At 42.3% G+C, this 7,283-nt stretch overlaps 6 non-coding genes across 6 annotated transcripts; 3 read left to right on the plus strand and 3 right to left on the minus strand.

Annotated features, from left to right (window-relative positions):
• trnae-cuc (transfer RNA glutamic acid (anticodon CUC)) lies at positions 1-72 on the plus strand. Its single transcript has one exon. It is a non-coding gene; the product is annotated as a tRNA-Glu (tRNA).
• Positions 73-481: 409 nt separating this feature from the next.
• On the minus strand, positions 482-555 carry trnan-guu (transfer RNA asparagine (anticodon GUU)). Its single transcript has one exon. It is a non-coding gene; the product is annotated as a tRNA-Asn (tRNA).
• A 391-nt stretch (positions 556-946) lies between these two features.
• trnal-cag (transfer RNA leucine (anticodon CAG)) lies at positions 947-1,029 on the minus strand. Its single transcript has one exon. It is a non-coding gene; the product is annotated as a tRNA-Leu (tRNA).
• Positions 1,030-1,930: 901 nt separating this feature from the next.
• On the plus strand, positions 1,931-2,003 carry trnam-cau (transfer RNA methionine (anticodon CAU)). The gene has a single exon. It is a non-coding gene; the product is annotated as a tRNA-Met (tRNA).
• Positions 2,004-2,418: 415 nt separating this feature from the next.
• trnak-uuu (transfer RNA lysine (anticodon UUU)) lies at positions 2,419-2,491 on the minus strand. Its single transcript has one exon. It is a non-coding gene; the product is annotated as a tRNA-Lys (tRNA).
• A 3,282-nt stretch (positions 2,492-5,773) lies between these two features.
• trnaq-cug (transfer RNA glutamine (anticodon CUG)) lies at positions 5,774-5,845 on the plus strand. The gene has a single exon. It is a non-coding gene; the product is annotated as a tRNA-Gln (tRNA).
• The last annotated feature ends 1,438 nt before the right edge of the window (positions 5,846-7,283 follow it).

Consider the following 7,283-nt stretch of genomic DNA (forward strand, 5'->3'; position numbering starts at 1 on the left):
TCCCTGATGGTCTAGTGGCTAGGATTCGGCGCTCTCACCGCCGCGGCCCGGGTTCGATTCCCGGTCAGGGAATGGTCAGGACTTGAGAGACTCAGGTATGATGTTTGAAAGAATAAGTTCCTGGACTTGATTTTCATCTGTCAAATTCTTCCTCATTAGTTTAAATGAACTGACAACATCAGTTATATGACTTACAGTTCTCAAAGACGCACACAATCTCAACTGGTTATCCTTTAGACAGCTAGTCTCTTTTTCTTTTCTCTCACTTTTTGTCTCTGTCTGGCCTTATGTATTTGCTTGTATTACATCAAGTGACCTGCATACCAATGACCGTAAAGATTAATATGTACAGTACATGGTTTTCAGAACTGTACCTTCAGATAAAGGTAAGGCCACTTGGGTTATCTTTGAGCTGCTCTTTATTCACCTGCAGAATGATAAACCCTAGAGTTGGCTCACTCCAGATTATTTAAGCATCAAACGTCCCTGGGTGGACTTGAACCACCATCCTTTCGGTTAACAGCCGACTGCGCTGACCTATTGCGCCACAGAGACTGCATATATCTGATGTTTTTTTTATTTTCTGATTCTGATGTAGAGATGGACAAACGACTCAAAAGCATAATACTTCTTGCCGTGACATAACAAGAAACAGTAAAAAAAGAGGTCGGCGAGATAGAGTTCAAGACCCTTTTTTCAGGACACCCAAACTTTGTCGCTCAATATGGCAGGAATTCTATGCATCCAGGGCCAAGTGTTTTACCATTTCATCCACTACGGGCCCCTAAGGAAGTTAACATGTGTTGACAATAAAGATGCTCACAAAACGCTGCACTTGGAATTGCGTTTCTCATGCACATTCATGTCCTCTTAAATACAAAGAACTGCTAAGTTCTTTATTCCCAATATCAACTCTTAGACATTAGTTCCAAATGAAAATACTAGTTGTCAGAAGTGGGATTTGAACCCACACCTCCAGTGGAGACTGCGACCTGAACGCAGTGCCTTGGACCGCTCGGCCATCCTGACTGATACAACAGATCTTCAGTAGGACCTGTCTCAAAAATTATTATATAGTAAATTAAACATGTCATGATATAGTAGGTTCTCAGTCATGAGAACCTGCTATATCATGACGTGTCTGACGGGGCGCTACCTATACCATCCAAAGACTGAGACTGCAGCAATATGTTCAATGCCCGTATATGTTTAATGTATTCATATTTTTGTTATTTTCACAATGTTTATTCTTCTCATCGGGTAGGATTGCATTTTTCTTAGGCGGCATATTCCCCTGGGCCTGGTGGTATCTGGCTGCACCAGAGCACCTGGGATGTCAGGCTTTAAATCCCCACCTCTGAAAAGTGCCGCTTCTTAGCCGGATTATGTCTGGCCATGTCATAAATAATAGAGGCGAGGCCTCAAAACTGAGAATATATTGGGGCGTGATATTTAAATTACAATCGTTTCCAGCCGCTGCATTTATCAATGTACGATTATTCTTACGCTCTGATTGGTGTGAAACGAACGTTTCATGAATCTCACGTGAAGCCTGTCGTACGTTAGGTTAATAAATGAGGGCCATTAGCTCTAAGGATGTGCTTCAATACATAACTGAAGTAGACACACTAATGAGTAGCACAATGGTGCAATCTGTTTATCTTGTCATAAGCTAAAGCCTTTTCCCAAGCTGACTACCACCATCATTGAATTATCATTTCTTTTGTTGTGGTCATATTCTCGCATTTCCTTCAACCTTTGCACACGGTCTTTTGTCCTGGCCTTTTCATGGGGTCATGACAAAGCATCTAGGGTCAATTTTAGCCTTTGTGTGAGTACATAGGTTTCCAGATACATTGTTTTTGTGAAGATTGACGACCAAATTGTTAGTTTTTCTGAAATTTTGCGAACCATTACAATACCTTTCATAGCCTCGTTGGCGCAGTAGGCAGCGCGTCAGTCTCATAATCTGAAGGTCGTGAGTTCAACTCTCACACGGGGCAGGTGTTTTAAAAAACACTACTGCTGCTGAAAATACAGTGACAGGTGGTTGAACACTGGCACAAGCAAATGAATGGAATTTGTCATTCTTTGGTTATTTCTGAGATTGATACAATGAAAGGAATTATTTAAGAGTGGTAGCAAACCAATGAAAACATATGTGTTATGTCCTTGGACATACTATCCAAGAAGGGAGATGAGTACAGAGATTTGGGTGCTAGCAAGATGGACGTAGGTTGCCCATTGTTCATTTAGACTTACCAGCAACATTGTTATGATACAAACCTGCTTGAAAAACAGTCACAATTCTTTTTAAAGACTTGTGCATGGAACACATGGTATGATAGTGTCTGAATTGGTCCATGTCCATACAGGTATGTCAAATGGACAACTCATCTAGCAGAGTTTGCAACTGTACACCTGAACAGGGACTTGAACCCTGGACCCTCAGATTAAAAGTCTGATGCTCTACCGACTGAGCTACCCAGGCTTCTAAATCAGAGGACTGTGGGAAAAACAATCTCCTGAACTACAAATTAAAGTGCAAGTAAATGAAGACCAAAAAGCTGTTGCAATGATCACGGTCTTCTGGACAGCAGGAGGGTAGACCATAATTTGCACATTGCCTGAGAACACCAAATGTTATTGCACAAACTGGTTGAAAATTAGCTAAATTGACCAAAACGGTTAAAAAGCTCAAAGTCCCAACTCATCATGGCCACTTGCAGATTGTGAACATCCTGCAAACCTGCATGGCAGATGACGATAGCGAGCACTTCATACATATCCCAGAATCAAGCTGTTGCCTTACCAGGGACTTGAGCTGTGGTTTTCTTTTTTGCTCAAAACGTTGACAGCCTAATGCAATTTTATGGCTATAGACAAGTAAACTTTATTGCTGGTGGGTGCAAAAAAACAACTCTCCCTCTGGTTCCGCTTCTATACTCTTAGTGTTAACAGTTAGTAAGACCCAGAACCATAGAGATACAAAAGGCATGTTTAATGAGTGCGGAGGGGTTCAAACACTGGTGTAGACAGGTGGCTGGTCGGCGTGAGGGAGGAAGGCAGCTCGGAGGGACAACGGATGGATCTAAGGAGAGGCAGAGTTAGTACTAGAATACAACAACAAACAACAACACAGGCGCAAATGACTAGGAGCCCAGTTACCACAATAGTGCATGTAATGATCTGGCGTTGAAGAGGCGGTCAGCCCGGGTTTATGTATTGCAGTGGGTGATGAGTGATGAGGAAATGCTGAGAGGATGACGGAACGTAGATGGAAAGCCACGCCTCTAGATCCCCTGGAACGCCCTCACGGCAAGACAGACAAGACACACAGAAGAAAGGAAGACACGACAAAGGTTGGGGAATGCACCAGACCACAACACTTTGCCCTCGTGACAAGAAAATGCACCAGATGACCTTCTATCCAAGCAGGGAGATGAGTACAGAGATTTGGGTGCTAGCAAGATGGACATAGGTTGCCCATTGTTCATTTAGACTTACCAGCAACATTGTTATGATGCAAACCTGCTTGAAAAACAGCCACAATTCTTTTTAAAGACTTATGGATGGAACACAAACAATATGTCAGTATCTGAAGTGTTCAAGAACTTCAACTCTACACCTGAACAGGGACTTGAACCCTGGACCCTCAGATTAAAAGTCTGATGCTCTACCGACTGAGCTACGCAGGCTTCTGAAGCTACGCAGGCTTCTGAAGCTACAAAAATAATCTCCTGAACTACAGATTGAAGTTTAAGTAAATGAAGACCATTAAGCTGTTGCCATGATCACGGTCTTCTGGACAGCAGACCGTGGTCCGTATGGTCTGGATGGTAGACCATAATTTGCACAATGCCTGAGAACACCAATTGTTATTGCACAAACTGGTTGAAAATTGGCTAAATTGACCAAAACGGTTAAAAAGCTCAAAGTCCCAACTCATCATGGCCACTAGCAGACTGTGAACATCCTGCAAACCTGCATGACAGATGACGTTAGCGAGCACTTCATACATATCACACAATCAAGCTGTTGCCTTATCAGGGACTTGAGCTGTGGTATTCTTTTTCGCTGAAAACGTTGATAACCTATTGCAATTTGTGGACAAATAACTTTATTGCTGGTGAAAACAATAAAACAACTCTCCCTCTTGATCCGCTTCCTCTTGACGGGAAAAATCCACCAGATGACTTGCCATCCAAGCAGGGAGATCAGCACAGAGATTTGGGTGCTAACAAGATGGATGTAGGTTGGCCATTGTTCATTTAGAGATAGCACCCGCATTGTTATGATGCAAACCTGCATGAAAAACAGCCACAATTCTTTTTAAAGACTTGTGCATGTTACTTACATGATACAACAGTGTCTGAAAGTGTTCAGAATTGCCAAAGTGTACAACTCATCCAGCTCATCCAGAACTCTGCCAATTTTGCTCAATTTGGCCTTAATTGTTTCTGGACATCTGTTCTTTTTAAACAGTTAAAAAGCAGGCCGGTTAGCTCAGATTGTTTGAGTGTGGTGCTAAAAATGCTAAGCACCGGCAGACACTTTAGGGGTACTAAAATCGCCAAACCCTACGCCCAAGAGCATCTGTATCCACCTTTTTTATGCACAAATTGGCCATCAGCGCAAAACAAGTCTCAATCTCTATAGCTCTACTTTCCACGTCTTTTGTAGCAAGGCCAAAAACATACAGTTTAAGGTTGTCTGCTCAGTAAGTGCAAATATGAGTCACAGGTAACTAATGTGCCTAGCATTCAATCTATTTCCTTCACCAAAAGCTAACTGGCCACCTAATTAGTCTGCCTTTTTTACAAATGTTACCTTGCGCTTGAATTTCAGATAAACCGTGGCAATTCAGATTTGGAAATATTCCTTTTTTTTTGCAACCATGTGGCCTTATTGACAAGGTGTCTGACTTCGGCTCAGAAGATTGAGGTTCGAGTCCTTTCGTGTTAGAAGCTCCTGTCTACTTCCAGATATAGAATGGGAGCATGTAGCATCTTGGCTTGGATTCCCATGTCTTTTTTGCAAGGCCGAAAACATATGCAGTCCCTACAAACCATACACAACCAGGTATCCCATCCAGAACTGGCCCAATTTTGCTTGATTTCGCCTGGTTTGTTTCCGGAAATCTTTCTTTTTCAACACTTAAAAAGCAGGCCGTTAGCTCAGATGGTTTGAGGGTGGTGCTAATAATGCTAAGCACTGGCAGACACTTTAGGGGTAATAAAATCACCAAAGCCTACACTTAAGATCATCTGTTTCCACCTTTTGTTTGCACAAATAGGCTATTTACGCAAGTGAAGAAGTTCTTGTATCTCAAAGGCATATGAGGTTGCATACAGATGGAGAGACGGAGGAGAGAGAGAGGTACCTAGTGCATCATGGGAAGTCCCCCGGCGTCTAGGCCTATAGCAGCACACACTAAGGGATGGTTCAGGACTCACCCAAGCCAGCCCTACCTATAGGATTTTATCAAGAGGAAAGTCTTAAGCCTACTCTTACATGTGGAATGAGTCTGCCTCCTGAACCCAACTGGAACCTGGTTCCACAGGAGGAGCGAACACTCTGGCTCCCTTCTACTTTTTGAAACCTGCTCTTTACTCGCTTTGTCCCACATCCTCTGAACGCTTAGCTAACTAATGACTTAATTTGGCCTGTATTGTTGCTTTTTCATCTTTGTTGTGATCGTGTGTGCCTACAATAGCACACATGTGGATATTATAAAAGAAACTGCCTAGCAAACCCTTGCAACACTTTTGAAGGTTCCATGGTGTAATGGTTAGCACTCTGGACTCTGAATCCAGCAATCTGAGTTCAAATCTCAGTGGAACCTGTTTTTAAGTTTTCATGTATGCTCGGTTGAAGTTAGTGTAATATCTTGTTTGTGTTGTAGTATCTATAGAGTTTGTGGTGTAGTATGGAACCATTGTGTCCTGTCTTTTGTGTATTATGAAACTTATTGCCGTCTGTCTTGGCAGGACTCCCTGGAAGAAGATTTACTGTTGCTCAATGGGATTGTTCCTGGTTAAATAAAGGTTTAATCAAAATAAAATGAATCTGTAATATGTCCAAACATTCCTCTCTTCATTACTGACATACTGGAAGTCAGCCATGTTTAAATGGATACTCTCCAGTTATTGTTGTTGGTAGATTACACAGTAGATAAAAAAATAAAATAAAATAAAAAACTAAGGATAGGCAGAACAGAAGAGATGGTCTTCATATAGGATTTGTAATGTAGCAAAATACAATCCTTCCCTTAAAATCAAGTACATTTAAAAGATACTGAAAAATACACAACAAAACTGCTCATTAACAGTAGCGTAAGTAATGTATTTCCTTATTTTCCACCTCTGCCAATACCTCACTGTCCAGTGTGTATTAAATGTTCCAACCTGAGTGAACAATGTGAATGTCCCCCTCACCAGATATACGTATAAAGGGATGTCTTTCTTCTACAACTGTGTTACTTCTTGACATTAATAGAATAATTCTACAACGTATGAATTTCTGGTGTTGATGTGCATTTGATCCGATGACGCCGTGACATCTTCATAACTTCAGAGTCAGAGAGACGTCAGAACCTGTCCAACCTGTTCCCACAGAGCCAGTCAGTGTGAGAGAAGTCCCCCATCAGATGATGGAGTTCTACTATCTGTCCACTAGATGGAGCTAACTGACCATCTAATGAGCTAAAGATCAGCAGCTTGTACAGCAGCAGGTATCTCTCCAAGTGGCCTCCATGTGACATACATCACGTATACGTTGTACTTTTAGCTGTTAATACTTACTACCTTGATACTTCCTCCATAACAGCCCCTGTTTCTCATGTGGCCCCTGGGAAAATGAATTGCCCCCCCCCCCCCTTTTCCCTAGGACAACGTATATAGGAGGCTGGCTAAATTATTCACATACGCTGCTCTACGGGCTGTTTAGGTGTGAAGAAGCTAGCTTCTAGTCTGGGCTGGGAACATTAGCTGTAGAAGCTAGCTGCTAGTCGGGGCCTAACCCTAGTTAGCGGAGCATCTGTTTCCCCTGGAATGTTGTTGTTTTCTTCTTCTCAGTTTTTTGGAGCTGGCACAGCATCGTGAAAACGTTGATCTACTGTCAGCTGTTGTCAGAGGACGCAGGGGAGGGAAACAAGAACTAAAACTCTCAAAACCAAAACTGCAGATCCGCTCACTGACAGTCATGAAGTCGTTTCCTGTATATCGTAGTTTAATGTAAAGACATACAGACAACTTATGATCCTTTTCTGTGTGAAAGGGCTG

The sequence above is a fragment of the Etheostoma spectabile genome, unplaced genomic scaffold, assembly GCF_008692095.1.
Source record: "Etheostoma spectabile isolate EspeVRDwgs_2016 unplaced genomic scaffold, UIUC_Espe_1.0 scaffold00018791, whole genome shotgun sequence".
NCBI classification, from domain to species: domain Eukaryota; kingdom Metazoa; phylum Chordata; class Actinopteri; order Perciformes; family Percidae; genus Etheostoma; species Etheostoma spectabile.